Source organism: Periplaneta americana, chromosome 3, assembly GCF_040183065.1.
Source record: "Periplaneta americana isolate PAMFEO1 chromosome 3, P.americana_PAMFEO1_priV1, whole genome shotgun sequence".
Taxonomy (NCBI): domain Eukaryota; kingdom Metazoa; phylum Arthropoda; class Insecta; order Blattodea; family Blattidae; genus Periplaneta; species Periplaneta americana.
Window position 1 is genome coordinate 46585966 of NC_091119.1, and position 18894 is coordinate 46604859.

Below are 18894 nucleotides of genomic sequence, written 5' to 3' on the forward strand. Positions count from 1 at the left end.
GCTATAAATCACATGACTCCTTGCATATAATTATCGTAATATTATAATAATAGGGAAAATTGCACAGTTTGCAAGAGCATTATCGTAATATTGGAAATATTTAGTAAGAAACTGTTATATATATATATATATATATATATATATATATATATATATATATATATATATGCTATAAATCACGTGATTCTCTGTGTATTAAGGGGCGAATTTTCTGGACTAGCTTAGAATGCGTCAATGCTTGAAGGATAAAATATTAAAAGGGAAAGTTTTGATTGTCAGTATACCTGTTTTATTTGAGAACAAAGATGCCAATAATTATTATTTTTACGTGTGAATTTCATTATTGATGATTGCTGTAGGTCGACAACTAGCCGGTTCATCAGTCAGTACATTGCTTGTGAGAACTCGATCACTTGCTCATGTGGAGGTTTGCAACGGCAAACACGTGTGTGCGAATGACGTCATCTCAAGGCATTTACAGCTCCCGCAAAAGATCTGAAAGCCTTGCAACTGCTGAGATTTAAAAGGCAGGTACCGGTCCCTGGTCAGGCATAAAGTTCACTTGTAAAACATGTCAGTTTTTCGCTCACTAATAAGTGCTTGTAGTGAACCTTTTTGTGTTACTTTTATAAATATTCAGTGGTAGCATTTATGTATGTGTATGTAGAGTTAGTTTAAGTATTTGTAATTTGCAAATTTGTAGTTACGGAAATGGCTGCAGCAGTTATTTCAAAATTAAAGGAAAGAAGCTTCACAGTGAAACCAAAGAAGTTATAAATGATCTATTGGTGTTTATATCTAAAGAAGCTTCTCAAGGAAATGAAATTCCTCTACACAAAGTTCAAGAGTGGTAATTGTTACAGGTATGTCCCATAGTAGTGTGAAAAAATGTTGCAGAAGCGAGGAAAATTGAGAGTGGCAATGGTACGTGTTTCGAAACGCCGTATAAGATAACATAATAATAATAATAATAATAATAATAATAATAATAATAATAATTATTATTATTATTATTTATTTACGCATATGAAGAAAGTTTAGTGCGAAGGATAGTGTACGACTTCACATCACTGAGAAACTCGTAGCAACAGTCACTGCATTTAGAATTAAACTGAAAGACCTATTGGCTTTAATAGGCCAATATTAGAGTTAGAACTCTGCTAAAAACTGGGATTTTCTGGGAGAAAAGGAAAACAAATAAGTCACTATTAGTTGAAGATTATGGTATTAGGCAAAAGAGGATATACCGCCTAAGATTATTTCTAATTGTCGAGCTGAGAGAAGAAATACTTTGCATCTGGCAGTGCCTAATACGAGTACCGGTAATATAATACACGTCGGAGGTAAGCTGGGGTTCGTTCCTAATGGCCTACTAATTTCAAAATCTCAGAAGAGATCTGGGAATTACCACTCCCAAATAATCCAAGTTAATTATGAGAAATGGATTCGAGAGAACTTGATTCTAAATTTGACCTCGCATTCTGTTGTATTTGATGACGCTTCTTACAATAATGTTGCTTTAAATAGAGCCTCCACTTAAAATTCAACAACACTGAAGGAATGGCTTGAGGAAGAGGGCATTCCTTACAGTGATTACATGTTCAAACAAACATCATACCAGCTCATATAAATGTACAAACTCTTGTCTGTCATATATTCCGTAGATGCCAATCTTGAAAGTAGCGTTCTCTTTGTGAAAATGTTAAGTTATTTGAAAAAAAAAAAAAAAAATGCGGAACGCGAGTTATTGGTCGATGATATCACAGACCCTCGGTGATGACGATGATGATGGTTCCAATTGCGACACAATGGACGAGACAGCAGAACTTGAGAACTCGTACTAGCAGCTCAAGTTAACAGGTCAATGTTTTCAATTCGATGTTTAGCGTGCGCTTGTTGTCTTTTTCACTCTGTTCTCCCCTCTCCCAAGTAACGTAGACCAGGCTTTCAGATCTTCCGCGCGAGCTGTACATGACTGTCTTGTGATATTTAAAAGCTTGAGGAACCAACTTTGCAAGCACTGTATAGCATCGACGTGTAAATTCTTCTTAAGTTGTGAATTTGTGAGTTAAGTAAGTACGTGCTCGTAATTAGTGGGCCTATTATGAAAAGTGAAGAGTTTTGTATAATAATAAAGTGATATGTTACTCAAACCATTTTTCAGCAGAAGTACAACTGGGAAAAGCAAAATTGTGAAGAAAGATAGATATTGTCTCTAGATTCCAAATTTAACTTCCGAGCATAAATACAAGAATGGAAAGTACTGTTGTCACAAGTTATCTTGAACCTTACATCCCCAAGGTCTCTCTTTCGAACTGCTTTGTGCGGTATGTACTCGTCAAGGTAACATCATGTCTTGGATGTCCCTCCCTTAGGTAACGCAACTCTGTTCAGAAAACATTCGTATATTCACTGCAGGGCTCTCTGCCATAAAGCAACTAGATTCAACCAATGACAATATGAAAGTAATTATTTTCTCACAGTACTCCAGTTTTCAGAGAAGAACATGATTTTGTAATATATGATATGATATTTATTCCACCAGCTTACATCGGTCATGATGGCCCTTCACATTTCTGTATACAGTGCCATTACTCCCTTGGATACATATTCTGCTTACTTTTTTTTTTTTTAGCATCAGACTATTACATATAAATGACCCTGATCACTTTTCTACCACTTCTCTCACCTCTGTTTCACTTCCCTTCTTTTTCTACTTACTCCTTCCCTTTCCCAGTTATCTATCTTATTCTTACTAACCTCATTTAACTAAACAATAGCTTCTCTCAATTCTATATTAATTGCTCCCAACATTGTTTACATTAAGTTAAATTCTTCCATAGCTGTCCTCCTATTTATTCAGTTGAATCACTAACATTCACTGATCACTTATTCCCTTATTCCAACTAATCTAATCTGTATATTTACAGACGAACTAGTTTCTACACTTCGATTACATTTCCACTCCCACGTTCCTTATTAAATTTGTATCATCACTCCTTGGCTATTACTTGTATCTTTCTTATCCTTTTCCACTATTTTCCCTTGCCTTACCGTCTTTTCTGTCACCATCACCATTTTCACTTTATCACTTTCCTGTGTTTTGTCACTCATGCGCCAACCTCTTAAATTATAACTTTTCTGTCACTTCTTCCCACTGACGTACCTCTATTCTGTGTTGCTTATGTTAATTCATCCCTTCCAGTTCTTGCAGAATCTTGACTTTTATCTTATTTTCTTCTTCTTCTCTTGATCCCTTTTGTAATTGCTGACCCATATTTATTCTTCCAGCTGGATTCACTGAACTCTTTTTGCTGTTCTCATCTCCTGTATGCCGTTCTTCATTTCTCCCCTGTCTACCTGGTGCCGTCATCATTATTTTAGTGCAAGTCTCTTGTTTCTTCCTCATTCGCTTGTTGATGTCATCCTCGTCTGTCACTGTTGCTGCACTTTACATTTTTACTCTGGTTGCTGGCCTCTCTTCCTGGTTCCTGTAATTCGCTGACTGTTTCATTCCATCGTATTTAAATGTAGTTGTGTGTACCCCCTTCTCTCTTATCTGGGCTGGGGATCAGCAATGGCTTTGTTACTATAGTTATTTCTATACATTACTTAGATCTATGATGTAAATAATTTTATAACAATATACCTTATTTTACAGGCTTATTCCAATTTATATTAATTTGCAATTAGGCAAAATCCATATCACTATCATTAGGCCTACTGCCATCGTCGTCGTCATCATCGTCATTGTTGTCGCTTGGTTTAAAATTAATTATTTTGTCAGTGACATCATCCATTCGTTTGACCTTATGACATTTCTGTAGTGCCCACTTCAATCCTCTACAGTCACAGCAGAAAGTCTTTTCATTTTCAAGGTTTCTTAGTTAGACAAAGTAATGTCTCCCATCGTAAGATGTGTTCAAATGTATTGTTTCACCTTATTCCAGGCCAACTCAATCGCAGTGAGGTCGCAGTTGTAAGGAGGTAAATGAAGGACTCAATAACCTTGTGATCGGAAAAGCTTGTCTTTGATTTATCGAGGCTCACCTTGCCCAACTTGGGCTCGATTTCCGTCTGGGTCATGAAGGAATTTGTGGTGCACAAAGCAAGAGCGAGGGGTTCGTCTCGGGGTTCTCCCATTTCACCTCAACATGATCATCATTCCACCAGTGCTTCACAGTCAACCCCAGTCTGTGAGGTCCCGAGTCAGATATCCAGAAACAAGTAAAAAATTACTCCAAGTTGTACACATTTGTGTTTAATAAAAACTGTTAATAAATCCCGAAGGATGGTCCTGCTCATAGCGGCATTATAATCCATCCCTCTTCTTTGCAACTAAGCAACCCTGTCTCTCCTAATGACATACTTGGTGGGTGGTTTGTCTAATTGTTTGCAGTAGTATGGGGCATTGCCCATTACGACAGATCCTTCAGGCAAATTGGACAGAACATGATTTTGAGTCCATTTTTCAAAATACTTGAATTCATCTGCCTACGATAGTTTCCCGTTGATGTGCCTGCGTGCTTTATAAACTAACTAGGCTTCCTGTAGAAACCCATTTTCTGACCCCACATGTACAACAATCAATCTGCTCTTTGCACTTCCCCACACTGTTACACATTCTAGATCACCTTCCTTATGCCAGCATTTACGAAACGTAATATTGTTGTAAATCCATGTTTTGTCCATGTAAAATATAATTTTGTTCTGCTGTTTCGAATCCCACTATTTAAGGTGAGTCACAAAGTTAATACATATTTTAAATTCAAATTGAATTTGTATTTCAGCAGGAATATTGTATTAATGTGAGTTAAGAGAAAAAAAATAAGACTAGAGCATTAATGTGAGAGCTGTGATACGGTGTCGCAGAACTATGAGGATCCGAGTGCGCGCAAGAAGTGGCATAAGTAGCATCGATTTTTCAAGTCATTATATAAGTATTTCGTAAACGAGGAAAAAGCGAAACGAAAGACTATCACCACGTTTCTTAACGAACGAAAATTTGCATTTCATTAAATTCAAGCTACACGACCTGGGACGTTTCCCTTGTCAGTACGTACGTTGTCATTGCTCTGCTCCCTCAGCAGATTAGCTCTGTCATTCATATCTCCTTGATCCATGATCTCCTTGTGATAATTACTGACCAGATACACTTTTGACTGCTCAAATTCTCCATCTCCTGTCACGTACTTTCTGTCCCGTTTTGAATTTCGATCTGCTGTTAATCTGTTTAGCTGGACTATTAGGAATTAATCTCGACCATTGATTTTCCACTTTTTATATAATTCAGAATTAAATTCACCTTTCAGTAAGACAATTTTGCGAGACAAGAATAAGTTTTATCTATTTTTATTGTGCAAGAATCACGATCAACTTTTGTGTGTTTGCACTGTGTCATGAAGTACAAAGAAATAGACATCTCAGAATGAGGTACTCTGAAGAGTCAGATTTATAGCAATGGTTGGCAGTCTGCATGGGTCCATGATCTAGTTTATTAGAGTCTACCGAGATTTTGACTAAAACTAAAATGATGAATTTAATGAAAAGAAAGAGAAAAGTTATACTGTAGTGAACATATTTTAGATTTAAATGCTACTTACGTTAGGTACTTGATCCATTCTTCGACTGATCATTTATATAGGCTTTCAAGCCATAGTTACATGCATATATATATATCCCTTATTCCAGTTTCACACAAAGTTGAAACCCGTGTTTTGTTAATATTTTGTATTTAAACAGTGAATGCTGACATAAGTTTTCTCTATAGATATTGCTTCACGAATTGAAACAAAAGAAAGTTAAGCTGTTGGCTTTTTGGAAAATATTGTTTCTATGTTTTTATATTAAAAATCGTCTCTTTTATGATTAGAATAAAGTTTTTTTTTTTCAATATTTATTTTTAAGAAGTTACTTAAATGTTAATCTTACAACAAATTCATAAATTGTGATTAATAGAAATATGTATTGAATACTCTTATTTTAGCTTCATTGGAGAAGCGGCATTAACATCCAAGAATAAAAAAATGATAGGAAATGTTCATATAATGTAGGTAATTCTCCATTATATCTCCTGTATTTTTTTAACTTAATTATTTCTGCAGCATTTTGAATATACCAATCAGATGAGGTCGTCAATATAGGGAGGTTGCTGACCCCTGCAATACAACACAGAGCAAACACTCTGATATTCTGCTTGTGTTGCAGAAATAAATAAACTCAAGTCTATGATTGAAGAACTAGATGACTCTCATGTGAGATACAGCAAGAAGTGTGGCAGGGTAGCTTTGTGATAAGATTGGTTAGTGGAATCAAAGTGATGAATAAATCAGATTGGTGTTACAAAAATTTGTGTATATACTGATTCATCAGAAAATGTAATGTGGTTCTCTTATTGTTGAATTTATTTATTTTTTTGTATATGAGATGTATTTTGATGTGTTAATTGTTGCTTGTTAGTGTAGCATAGCCAGGCCTCTTGCATGGTGCAAGCTGCACAGTTCTGAGGTTTCTTGGTTATGGAAAGGTCGATTTAAACAAAATTAAACAATTGTAATTAGGTTTGCAAAAATTTGATTACCTTGCTGCCATAGTATAGCTAATAATTCTATACAGTTAACCATGAAAGCATTTCATTCAATTGTAGCCAAATCAACGATAGAAAATTTGTTGAAATTTTTGTCTTTGTAACATAAGTATGGTGTGCTCAGAGGCGACAATATGGCACTAAATCTTTTGATTGTGTGTGTAACATTTCTACCCTCAGAAATTTGTGTTTATATGTTAAGAACTTTTGCCAGTTAAGGCAAATATATAATCGAAAATGAACGCATTTAATATTGCCTAAGAGGATGGGGAGCCAATCACTGTTGATTATAATTCCTATTATGTTAATATTATTGTGTTTTTCTATTCTTTCACTAATACATCACGGTGCTATAGGAAATTAATTTCTATTTCTTGTTTCGCTTAATGACGCACACTTGTAATTCTAATGTTATTCATTGCTGATAACATTACTTGATGAGGCTGGAGTAATGGGGGAATTACGAGGCGCGTCCATAAAGTAACTTTTCACTTGTCCCACAGCTAGCAAACCATATGCTGCGCAAAGCGACTGCATATACGTGATAGAGTAATGTTCTGGCATGGTGCATGCGCTAGCGGAACTTCCTGAGTGCTCTCAGTAGCTTGAAGATGGACGCTCCTATTCCAGCTCCCGCCGCATGTGAAGTGCGATCAGTGATAAAGTTTTTGAATGCACAGGGCATAGCACCGATTGAAATTTATCATCAGCTGTGCCAGGTCTATGAGCCTAACGTCATGAATAGACAGTGGATGCAGGATGACTTATCGTTGTATGTAGGTGCACATTTACTATATGTTACATTTTTTTCATTCAGACATTGAACGTAAACAGACAACGTCAACATGTTACTGTATCTCCGTACAGTCAGAATGAAAAGAAAAATGAAGTACTGTAGCACATACCTCGTCATCATTGATGGAATTACTAGCATTGCAGTAAACGACGATATATTATCGTAAATGGTTGAAGCTGAATCGTCTTCGCCTATCGCTTAAACACTCTAAAATGGGGATCACTTAATTTCTTTAGAGGAATATTTGCACTGAGCATCATGTTGCACATATCTTTGCAAAACGTTTCCCGCACAGCTAAATGATGATGATGTAGATGATTCCTCAGATTTCATTTCAACGCATTTCTTGTGCGATGTACTGTTGCAGTGTTTCTCTATAGCCTGAGTTGTTCTGGTTTTTATTTCAATTTTACATACATTAAACATGATATTGTCTTCATTAATACATAAAATGTCACTCCTTTACTTCTTAATTGCACTTCGTATCTCTGAGCAAATTGAACGTTTTGCCTATGGCATTATGAATGGATCAGCACAACATATTCAACGCGTACTAAGTACTTGAGCAGGATAACACAACTTCACAAATTGCATTGCAATGTTACTATGAACGGACCAGGGTTCCTTCGTTATGTACGCTGCTGTACTCGCCAGGTACACAAAAGACGAAACAACTTCACTTTTCCTTAAGTCATCCCTCATACACTGTCTGGTCATGAGCAAGCAGATGGTGCGTTGCTCCACAAGGTCGTCTGTGATGATGGTTGGCCTTCCACTGCACTCCTCGTCATGCACTTTTGGCGTCCTGCTGAAAATTGTCTACAGCAGCAACGCACCATCTGCTTGCCCATAGACCTGCACAGCTGACGATCAATTTCAATTGGCGCTATGCCCTGTGCATTCAAAAACTTTATCACTGACCACACTTCACACGTGATGGGAGCTGGAATAGAAGCGTCCATCTTCAACCAATGCAACAAAACTACTGAGAGCACTTGGGAAGTTCCGCTAGCGCATGCGCCATGCCAGAACATTACTCTATCACGTACACGCAGTCGCTTCGCGCAACATTTGGTTTGCTAGCTGTGGGACGAGTGGGAAAGTTACTTTATGGACGCGCCTCGTATATTGGCAAGAGAAATCGAAATATTCCGAGAAAACTCTTCTCGTAACTGATCTTTTTATCACGTGTCGGGAAGTGACCTCTGATTAATTTGCTGATGAGTTACGTCTCAACTTTACTATGATAGGAAACAAAGACATATTCAGTACATACACTGGGCAGAGAGAAGTCCTGCTCTTCCTTTTATCTTGGAATACAAAAGATTACTTTTGTTTGTTAATGCAGACTTTTAGAAAAGAGAACAGCACAAACTCATTTCTCTGCCATTCGTCCAGACAGCTGGTTTTATTATAGTTATTGTCCTCGCAAAGGGGCTAAACTATGGTTCAAAATTATTCAATAAGAATTAAATTTAATGTAATTCGATGTTTTTTTTTAACTTCTCAGATATCAAATAGAAAGAATGTTTAAATATAAGGATGAAATCTCTACAGTAGGATTGTAAATTATTCCTGCTGTAAGTGAATATTCAACTAATTCTACATTTTGGTTATACAACCATAAACGAAATGACTGCTTAAGAAAAGTACAATCTGATTAGTGCTACACCGTTTCCTATTATCACTATGTGGCAGCAAGGTAATCATAATGTATATTCTTTGTCATCTGTGTTTTTAATAGTAATTTGTATTTTGTATGCAAAATGATGCCAGATAATACAAGGTTTTCAAACTAAGAAACTCATATTCGAGTAAATCCATAAATAGTGTACATTATGTCATCACATGAAATGGATGGAGTTTGGACTATCTGAGTTGGTAATGCCATAACAACATTCTTTGTTGATATCCTTAGCAAAATAGAAGATAAATAGTTTTGATTATGAAAATTATGATAAATTTGTGTAGTAAGTATGAATTTGTTTAAATTAATACCATCAGCATGGTTGAATTTTCAGAACAGTTTCATAAAGTAAATTCCATAGTTAATATTTTAAATTTGGCGCACACCATTAGCCAAACGGCTAGAGCATTGGCTTTCCACGCTGATAACCCAGGTTCGAATTCCGGTGGGTCTGAATGGAATTTGTGGTGGACAAAGACAGTGTTTGGTGGTAAGTTTCTGCTGGGTACTCCCGTTTTCCCTACTAGAATTCCGCCATTGCTCCATAAATCATTCATCATCATGCGATGTTAACGTAGTTTGCGTCCTATAGTGCACCAAGGACAATGTCTTCATAGTGGTTAAAACAACTACAAGCTTCGGCATGTCACCCACTAGATGGGGATGCTTGGGTGAATGACTCAAGTCAAGTGCCCGCCATTAGTGAAAAAAAAAAAAAAATCATTTTATCTCAGTTTAGTGAGATGTTCAAATGGTTACTTCTTGCAGAAATGTTACAAGAGAATTTAACAACATTATGAAGACAGACTAAACACAATGCTGTAATGGTATAGTGAAGTTCATACTAGAAGTAGATGAATTTTCTTTCATTCGACAAGCTCTATGTATAAGAAAGAATACAGTTTGTACCAGCATGCAGAATATTCCAAATTCATCCATTTCTGTGTATTCCTCAGCATTGCACTTCAGGTAATGTTTGTATTTTTTTAAATTGGTCAAGTTTTGCATGATTAAGATTTGCACTATGTTGTTTTAATTAATTTGTTTAAACATATTACTATCTCTTTGGAAGGATCCATATTCTGGTATCAGTGACAGCTTAGTGTGTGAATAGTAGCTTTCACTTCTCTCTGTTTATATTGTACGAAATTACTTATAAACATGCATTTTGTCGTTGGAAGGTAAATAGCTATCTATATTTTATCTGAATGTGGAGAATTTATATTTGAAAAATAAAAAAAAAAATATTTTGGCTTTATATTTTCAGAAAGTAATATAAATGCTCATAGAGACATAGTCATATTTGTAGAGTTCTTACGTGTCACTTCCATTGTTAAGAACTTGTTTACACAGGCATACAGATTTGTTCAGAATGACTACACTGTACCTCAGTCATAGAAATGACTGTGACGAGGAATTTTGTCTTGACAGTAACATTAGTGTATATTTACTTGAATGGAAAGCAACTGTTTTGAGGTTGGCCACTATGTTTTCTGATTGCTGGATTTTCACTCTCTGTCCCCTATGAAAAATATGAAATGACAATGTGTGAATCATATGTTTCTTCTGTGCTGAGACTTCTACATATGGTAAGCTTTCATTCTGTTTATTTAACTGTAAAAATTGGTTGTCGTAATGTTGCCAACTTGATAAATAATAATAAAATCCGCCTGTCATAACAGGTGATCATATAGGTCCGGAAAACAATTAAAAAAATGCATATATGGAATAGAGAGAAAAATCAATACAGTAGGTAGCAATCATAGTACAATATGCAATTTAGAAAGTTTAAAAGATTAAACATTATATAAATGATTATGTAAAATGCCTATGGATTTCTTTAAATTATTTAAACAAATATTTTTAATATCTTGCGATGTCATATATGGGTTTAAAATGTCAGTAGTATATTTATACACAGATCCACGGGCACCAAAAAGCAAACCCCTCACCTCCCATGTGTAATCAATTGCATTATATCTCTCACTCAAGTAAGGCACACATGGGCGGTAAATGACTTGTTTTTCTTGATCAACCGCTAATGCTTGAGATACATCCTTTTTGAACCGTGCAGTTGGGTCCAATATTACTGCCTTCTTCTTTTGTCTATTAAGAGCAACTATATCCGGTCGTCTGTTACTGCCATCCTCGGATATAAAATGTACTACGTCATGTAGTTCAAAATTTCTATTTTTCCTTAAATGTGAGGCACTATAAGAGCGAACACTATGATGACGTACATTGCGCAATAAATCTCCTTTAGGACATAATCCTAGCACATGACCAAGAGTCTCAGTCGCCTCACATCCTGGAGTTCTACACTGTCGTGAAGTCGTTGCTCGCCGTGGTACTGATCTTACTGCTGCAGCATTGCATGATATTTTAATGGCAGTGGTCCATTCTGATGACGATAAGTAATCCTTTTCTGTTACTCATCCAAGAATTTACTTTCGGTTCATCTTGAAAAACTGATACTCCTTTTCCTTTATGCTGAAGACTAGTCCAAGCATTATAGGCTTCCTTTTGTAAATGTTTTCTAATTTGACGTCCAGTTTGTGGAACAGGATTGTTGTTATATTGGATTGCTAAATTTCGTAAACATTCTTCAATCTCAGACACTAAATTTCTACTAATATGAAGATGTTCATCATCAACTTGGAGTAACGTCTTAGCATAATAATAATAATAATAATAATAATAATAATAATAATAATAATAATAATAATAATAATAATAATAATCTTCGTAACAAGTGATAGTCCTAGGACTGTTCCGGTCTACAAAAGTTTTCCCGCCATCTCTTCACAGGGCGACCCAGTGATTATTATTATTTTTAAATATGTTATGCTGCTGTCTACTAAATTTGTAGTAATAGAGTTTATCAGAAAATAAATTAAATTCGGATTTTAAATAAAGCATACTGACAACTGAAAACACCTCTGTGCACTGTATAAGACCACTTTTAAGTTTGACGTAAACTTAATGAAAGAAATGCTGACATAGTAACAGAATTAAACACATCCAGTAGTAGGTGATATAAAAGAAATATCAGTGCAGTCATTGGACGAAAAGAATGACGATTGACCCCAGAATAATTCTTTATTATAGCTTTAACAGAAACAAATGATTCTAAGCTCTCTTCTATTGTTAATGGCGATGGTGGTGATGAAAATAATAATATTTGTGCAACAATTAAAATTTAGTTTCTAAAACTAAAGTAAAAGGAGAGGTCTATATTTTTCGGATATTTTGTAAAAAAAATAATTCTCTCTTACAGTCTATACAAAACTAGAAAGGTATTGACAGTTCTCTTCACACACGCGGGAAGAGAGAGACATTGTGAAGTTATGCGCTGCGACTAATAAGAGCGGCCTGTCTGATGTGTCAGAATTGAGCAGCAGACGCGAACTCGTAAATTTGTATCATACAGACTCTATGACTACACAAATATTATAATTATAATAACGGTAATAATAATAATAATAATAATAATAATAATAATAATAATAATAATAATAATAATAAAAGAGTGAGAGAATGTGAATATGGTACATAGTCTGCAAGTGATAAGTAAGCTTAGGATAAACTGTAATCAAGATTTCATGCTATAAATTTGAAGTTATAAAGGAAAGAGTTTTTAGCTGCATGAACTACCTTACATCAGCTAAATAATGTCTCGTGGAGAAGTGTCAGGCCTACATAAATCTGAGTGTCATAATGTGACGAACAGTACAGAAAATAGTGAGGCGTGTAGTGTATCATATATTAGTATCAGTAATAATGACGCAGAATCAATTAGGTCTGTTTCATTTTATCACATAAATAAGGTGATAGTGATAATATTTCTGACGATCCTATAAGATGTATAAGAAATTAATAGCTTCACAATCATATCGCTAAATGAAGTTACGTTACTCAAAATATGGACATTCATTTTAAAAATTCAGTATGCAATATTATTGACTTTCCAAGGTATATGCATACTTAAATAAAACTTTGTTATACAGAACCATGAAGAAAGATTAAAAACAACGTAGATATTGTCAGGTCTCTCCATTAACAGCTTACAGTCATTAATTTTTTTATATTTAAAACCTAAATTCTTTAAGATAGTATGAAGAGAAGAAACACTGTTGTGCAAGATTCCGCATCTTTTTTAACGTCGGTATTATAAATACACATACCACCGGAATAACAACGAAAACAATAGCAACAACAGAACATCAATATCTGCCAGGGGCGTATTTTGCGGGCTACCGGGGCTACCGGCGGTAGCCCAAGGAAATTACAAAAGAAAAAGTTTATAATATAACATAATGTAATAATTTTGTATTATTAGTTTTACCATAGTAATTAAAATTAAAGTAATTGTTAGATATATTTTGTGTAATAATAGGGTCAGCAGTAGCCCAAACCCTTTAACCAGTATACGCCACTAATATCTGCTGTGACACAGAAATGAAAATTCAACTCTTCCAAACAAAACAGCTGACTACCACGTACTTGCTGTGAAACAATCGGCAAATCCGATCTGTCACTATAGACTCTGATTGGCTAATTTGAGTGGTTGCCATGGTGATGCCTCGAAGCTGCTGAACTGTCAACATATTATTTCTAGTTTTGTATAGACTGTAATTTAATATTTGTTTCATTCTTATTTTTCAAACTTGTAACTTCTTTCTTTTGTTGTTGTCTCTTCATCTTTCGAGAAAGTGGAGATCAGATTTATGTAAAACAATTCTATTGTTGATTGTCTTACAAGGATATGAATTATGGTTTTCGACCAGCAGAGATTGAAGGTGTTTGAAAGAAAGGTGCTCAAAGAGATTAATGGATCTAAGAAGGATGAAGCAACACGATATTTAGGACTGAATTATAAACTACATGTTTTGTATTATTAATTTAATGTAATTAGGATTGAAAGCAAAATGACCATAATGTGCAGAACATGTGCAAATGAGAGAAAGTAAGTATTTAAAGTACAGAATTTTGTTCGGGTTCAGGGGGGTAGGCCGTTGGGAAGATGGAATAAAAAATAGGAGGGTAACATTTAAGTGGATAGAATTCAGAATGAAGTCAAGTTCTGTAGAAAAATATGATTTCTTGCAGCATCTTGGTTTGAGAAACACCGTTCTCATTACAACCATTCTTCCTCTTAAGTAACCTTAGAAATAGTGCAGTTGGTACACGAGGTGGCTCCACATTCAGATCTGTATATTGTATATATGCATTTGGTTCTACTCTAAGATTTCTCTCCTTCCTCGACTGTATTAACACACGTGGATCAATGTGTCAGATTTGTGTAACAGCCTGTGGTAGTCATTCTGAAAATCATCTGTTGTATATTTCTGTATTTGGATATTTTTTTACACATTTTATGAGCATTATAGCCAACTGCATATTGTTACATCATTGAGAGTTTAATATTTCAGCTGTGTGTAATAAAATGTATTTGGCTTTGGTGTTACTGTATGTGAATAATATTGTTGTTCGAAGTGCAGGCAAATACACTGTCATGCTGAAAGTATTTGGAAAGAGAGTTTTTAAGGAATCTGGATGAGTCAAAGTAAAATCAAAAATAGTTTAACAATATTTCTCTTTTGTTTAATTTATAATTTTCACAGCTCAGCTTTCTTGTAATAATTGTAATAGTCCAATTGAATTGTTAAGTCACAAATTTTAACATGCTCTACATGGATGCCTTTTTACTAACTACACCAAATGGTTGTTGCTTGTAGATCATGATACACCAATTCATCTATTAAAAGAAAGAAAAATGGAAAACCCAATAAAATACGCAAATATTTTTGTTATATGCTTTGTGCCAAAGTTATTTTTTGACATTGAATATATTTCCTAAAAGCACCCATCCCATTTTGCCAATTTTCCCCATTGCCTTTCTTACCATTACTGACTAGTTTGTTTTGAAATAATTTTGAACTTCTATAAAGAATGATGCAGTAGATTAACCCGGTGCTGGTTGCTGTATTATCATTTTGTTAAGTATCAAATTCAAATGACAAATCATACCGAAATGGAAGGGGTTGCAAGTTTGTCCCTCTCTGTAGCTTATGAGTTGGCTATTATCTTCTATAACAATTTTCTTCCAACAGTACACGATAATCTGTAGAGAAGATATTTGTCAGACCAGTAGCTCAGTTATAATGGAATAATTGAGGACTGGACATAAAAAAGGCTGTAAATGCCAAAGAGACAAACTGTAGAAAACAAAAGTTTCTTATGTGACTGGTAATGCAATATCATACTTTTGCATATCTATGGGAGAAACTAGGGCCTAAATAAAATTACAATAGGACATAATTTTTCTAGTGGATTAAGCCAGAGTCATACTTTTTTAAGAAAAAAAAATTTCAACGATATTGGCACTTAGCAGCCTTTTTTATGTCCGGTTTTCAGTTACTGTCATGCCTTTGTAAAGACAGTGGACTTGTAATCCTATTCAGGTTTATTATTTCCTTTGAAAGTTGTAATCCTATTCAGGTTTATTATTTCCTTTGAAAGTTCCTAAACCTTTCCGTGAATGCAGGTATTTCGTCAGACAACTTACCCTCTTCTAAAATAAAATGAAAACATGTAAATACTTTTCAATACAAAAGCCAATTGAACATAATAGGGCTGGGAAATATTAAAGCATGCATAAACATTCTTTTCAAAGAAACTATATACTGTGATACATCGGAAGAAAGCCCTGTTGTCACTGCAACTTGATATTTCATCTGTCTTCAAAGATATAACAGGAAACATCCAATGCAGCGCTAGCCTTAACAAAATGCCAGGTATGCGACCACTTGAACGACACTATATAGTGACTTCTCCTGGGTTAAAAACACTTGGTAGTGAAACCATTGCAAAACTTAATTCAGTTAATTAGTTTCGCTCTTCTGGGAAGTAGATCTTGAAATTTAATATTGTAAATTTAACACCACAATACTGAATGTGATTTGTGTTCGCAAACTAAGGCTTGGGTTTGGATTGAGCTCCTTCAATAACTGTAATCCTGTCGTTAGGCAACTTAGCAGCACATTTAGTTTTGATGAAACCCATGTTCTTGCCGCATTCCATGAATGAATAGCCCTTGATGGGGAATGTCAAATTAACTGAATCAAAATGCTTGATAATATGCACAAGATAATGTACTTGAACACAGTGAAGTTTTTCTTTTGACTCCTGCAAGAGTCGCAAAATATTTCCAAACGTTTCACTTTCTTATCCAAAATGTCCACTGAATAGGGATGTAAAAAGGAAATAACTCCTTTGATCCCTTTCTTTCATCTTCTGTGTAAGTAAAAAAGACTGAGTTTCACATATGTTTAAACACATTTATCTGTATTGGAGACTATATGAGTCTCGAATGTTAATATAAATGATCAGTATGTTTAAACATATGAGAAATACAATAAAAGTGAAGAAGTAGAACGATAATGCAAATTTTTCATACATTTTTACAATATGATAGTAATGACACTTTACTGAATTTCACATATGTATAAACACATTTATCATGTATATTGGACTATGTGAATCATGTATGTTAGTATAGATGAGCTATGTGTTGGAACATAATGTGAAACACAATGAAATAGTATAACTACTTCGATAGAAAAAATTCAACATTAGAAAATAAATAAAAGACATTACAGAGCGAACAGACAGTGTTGAAATCTATTTCTAATGTGGTATCTGGAAAACCGAGTTTATTAGTTCAATGACGAGAATATAGGTGAGAATGATGACTACAGTGAAAGCATCAGAACAACAGATGGCACCATCAGCAACACCATGTGCAACTGTTGGAAATATTGTCTAATCTTATGCCTTAATGCTGGGTGTTCAGTTCAAAGTGTGTCATGGCTCGCTGTATGCCGTCATGTAGCTAGTCGATGAGCCTAGAGAATTCAATCTTCCTACACTTCCGCAGAGGTGTATTACTTATGCGTCAGAGAAGTTGCCTAGCAAGTACGGCATTCATTCAGAAGAGTACTTACCGATACGTACGGTAACGCTGGTAGTGGCAGGAATGTGAACTGTTTTGTACTGAGATGAGTTTTTTTCTTACTGTCGGGATATGTGGAGAGGGTTAAGATGATTACTTACGTATTTGTTGACATTGATTTCGACGATCAACATGGACACGGAGCATTTGATTTGTGTTGTGGAATGTTGCCGTATGCAACCGATGATGACAAATACCCTGCGTACGACTTGGCCACGCAAAACACAGTTCGAAAGAGGTTATGGTAGCACACAGATCGTACAGACCGCCATCTGTTGCTACGACGTTCAAGTTATACCGTACATGTTCTCAAGTTCAGATTGAACGCTTTGATTAATAGGCAACTTCTCTGACACAAAAGCTGAAACTCGCTTCAAATCGCTGACTCATCAACAGTGGCATCATGACACACTTTGAAGTGAACACCCACTAGACTTTACACACACTTGACTAATTTCTTTTTATACTATAAATAGTATTTTTACTTACGTGAGTAATACTACTTATGCTCAAACTCATATTTTACTTCACAACCTTTTAATTTACTCTTACATCCTGTACAGTGCACGGATTTAGAGCATGTCTGGAGATGCAGGTAGTCATTTAGAATTTACTGGTTCGGTCAATATAGCATTATTGTTTTTTGTCTGCAGAAATGTCTGCCATGTCTGATATTTTCCTTAAGAGTGTTTACCATGAGTTGACTCGGGTACATATCGTAACATACCATATTATTGTAAATACTCAAAGTGATCCATTTCTTGAGCCTGAAGTCTATAATTACATCGTGCTTTGGTCAAATGTGCCTTTCAGCCCATTCCATTGCTGGATATTCACCTCCATCTTCGTAACTATTGATATTAACTTGATACTTCCTATCTTGCTAAGTCCATCATCATACCCTGGTGTTTAAGGCATTTAGTATCCATTCTTTGCTTAAAATTACAGTTAAAAAGACTTGAAATTCTCTAGACAACAAAACAAAAGCATACCACATTCTCAGCAAAGTGATAAAAAGCATGTGCTGTTTATAGAAATGCAAAAATACCAGGAGGTTGCCACAGTAATGCAAACAGAATCCAGTACAGACCGATTATTTAGTCCTGACAGCTCAGCGACGTGAAAGAGGGAAGTAATAGGAGTAGTGGGGAGAGCTCTGGAGTAGAGATAAGGGCAAGCGGTCGGTAAAGGAATGCAGTACAGCTTAATTGTACTAGAAACATACTGCTTTCCCGCATGCATGACATCCGATCACTCCAACGGCAAGCGAGAGACTAACCCCAACACCCCTTGGTGAAACTTTTTTTTAATTTATTTTTTTTATTGGATTATTTTACGACGCTTTATCAACATCTGAGGTTATTTAGCGTCTGAATGAGATGAAGGCGATAATGCTAGTGAAATGAGTCCGGGGTCCAGCACCGAAAGTTACCCAGCATTTGCTCATATTGGGTTGAGGGAAAACCCCAGAAAAAACCTCAACCAGGTAACTTGCCCCGACCAGGAATCGAACCCGGGCCACCTGGTTTCGCGGCCAGACACGCTAGCCGTTACTCCACAGGTGTGGACTGGCGAAACTAAATGGACTCATCTGACCCAGGTGCACATCACCGGGGACTGTCAGAACTAAATAATCGTACTGTAACACAATGGATATGCCAATTTCTGAACTTTTTCTCTAGTTTCACAGCTCTCAAAGTAATTTTTCTACTGGCATAAATATAGGCTTAGCACCATTAAAAATTTATTGCTCTTGGCTAAATCAGAACTCACGAACCATAGATGTAATGGCAAGCATCTTTTGTGAAAAT

The 18894-nt window shown here is 35.4% G+C and overlaps 1 protein-coding gene across 2 annotated transcripts in view; it reads left to right on the forward strand.

The window, feature by feature from the left end:
• Nucleotides 1-14882, forward strand: part of LOC138696012 (mannosylglucosyl-3-phosphoglycerate phosphatase) — an 82150-nt gene extending 67268 nt beyond the window's left edge. For both annotated transcript variants that reach the window (XM_069820478.1, XM_069820481.1), the window contains one exon: nucleotides 1-14882. This exon is cut by the window's left edge and continues 20889 nt beyond it. The gene's annotated coding sequence lies outside the window, so the exon portion shown is untranslated.
• Nucleotides 14883-18894: the final 4012 nt, after the last annotated feature.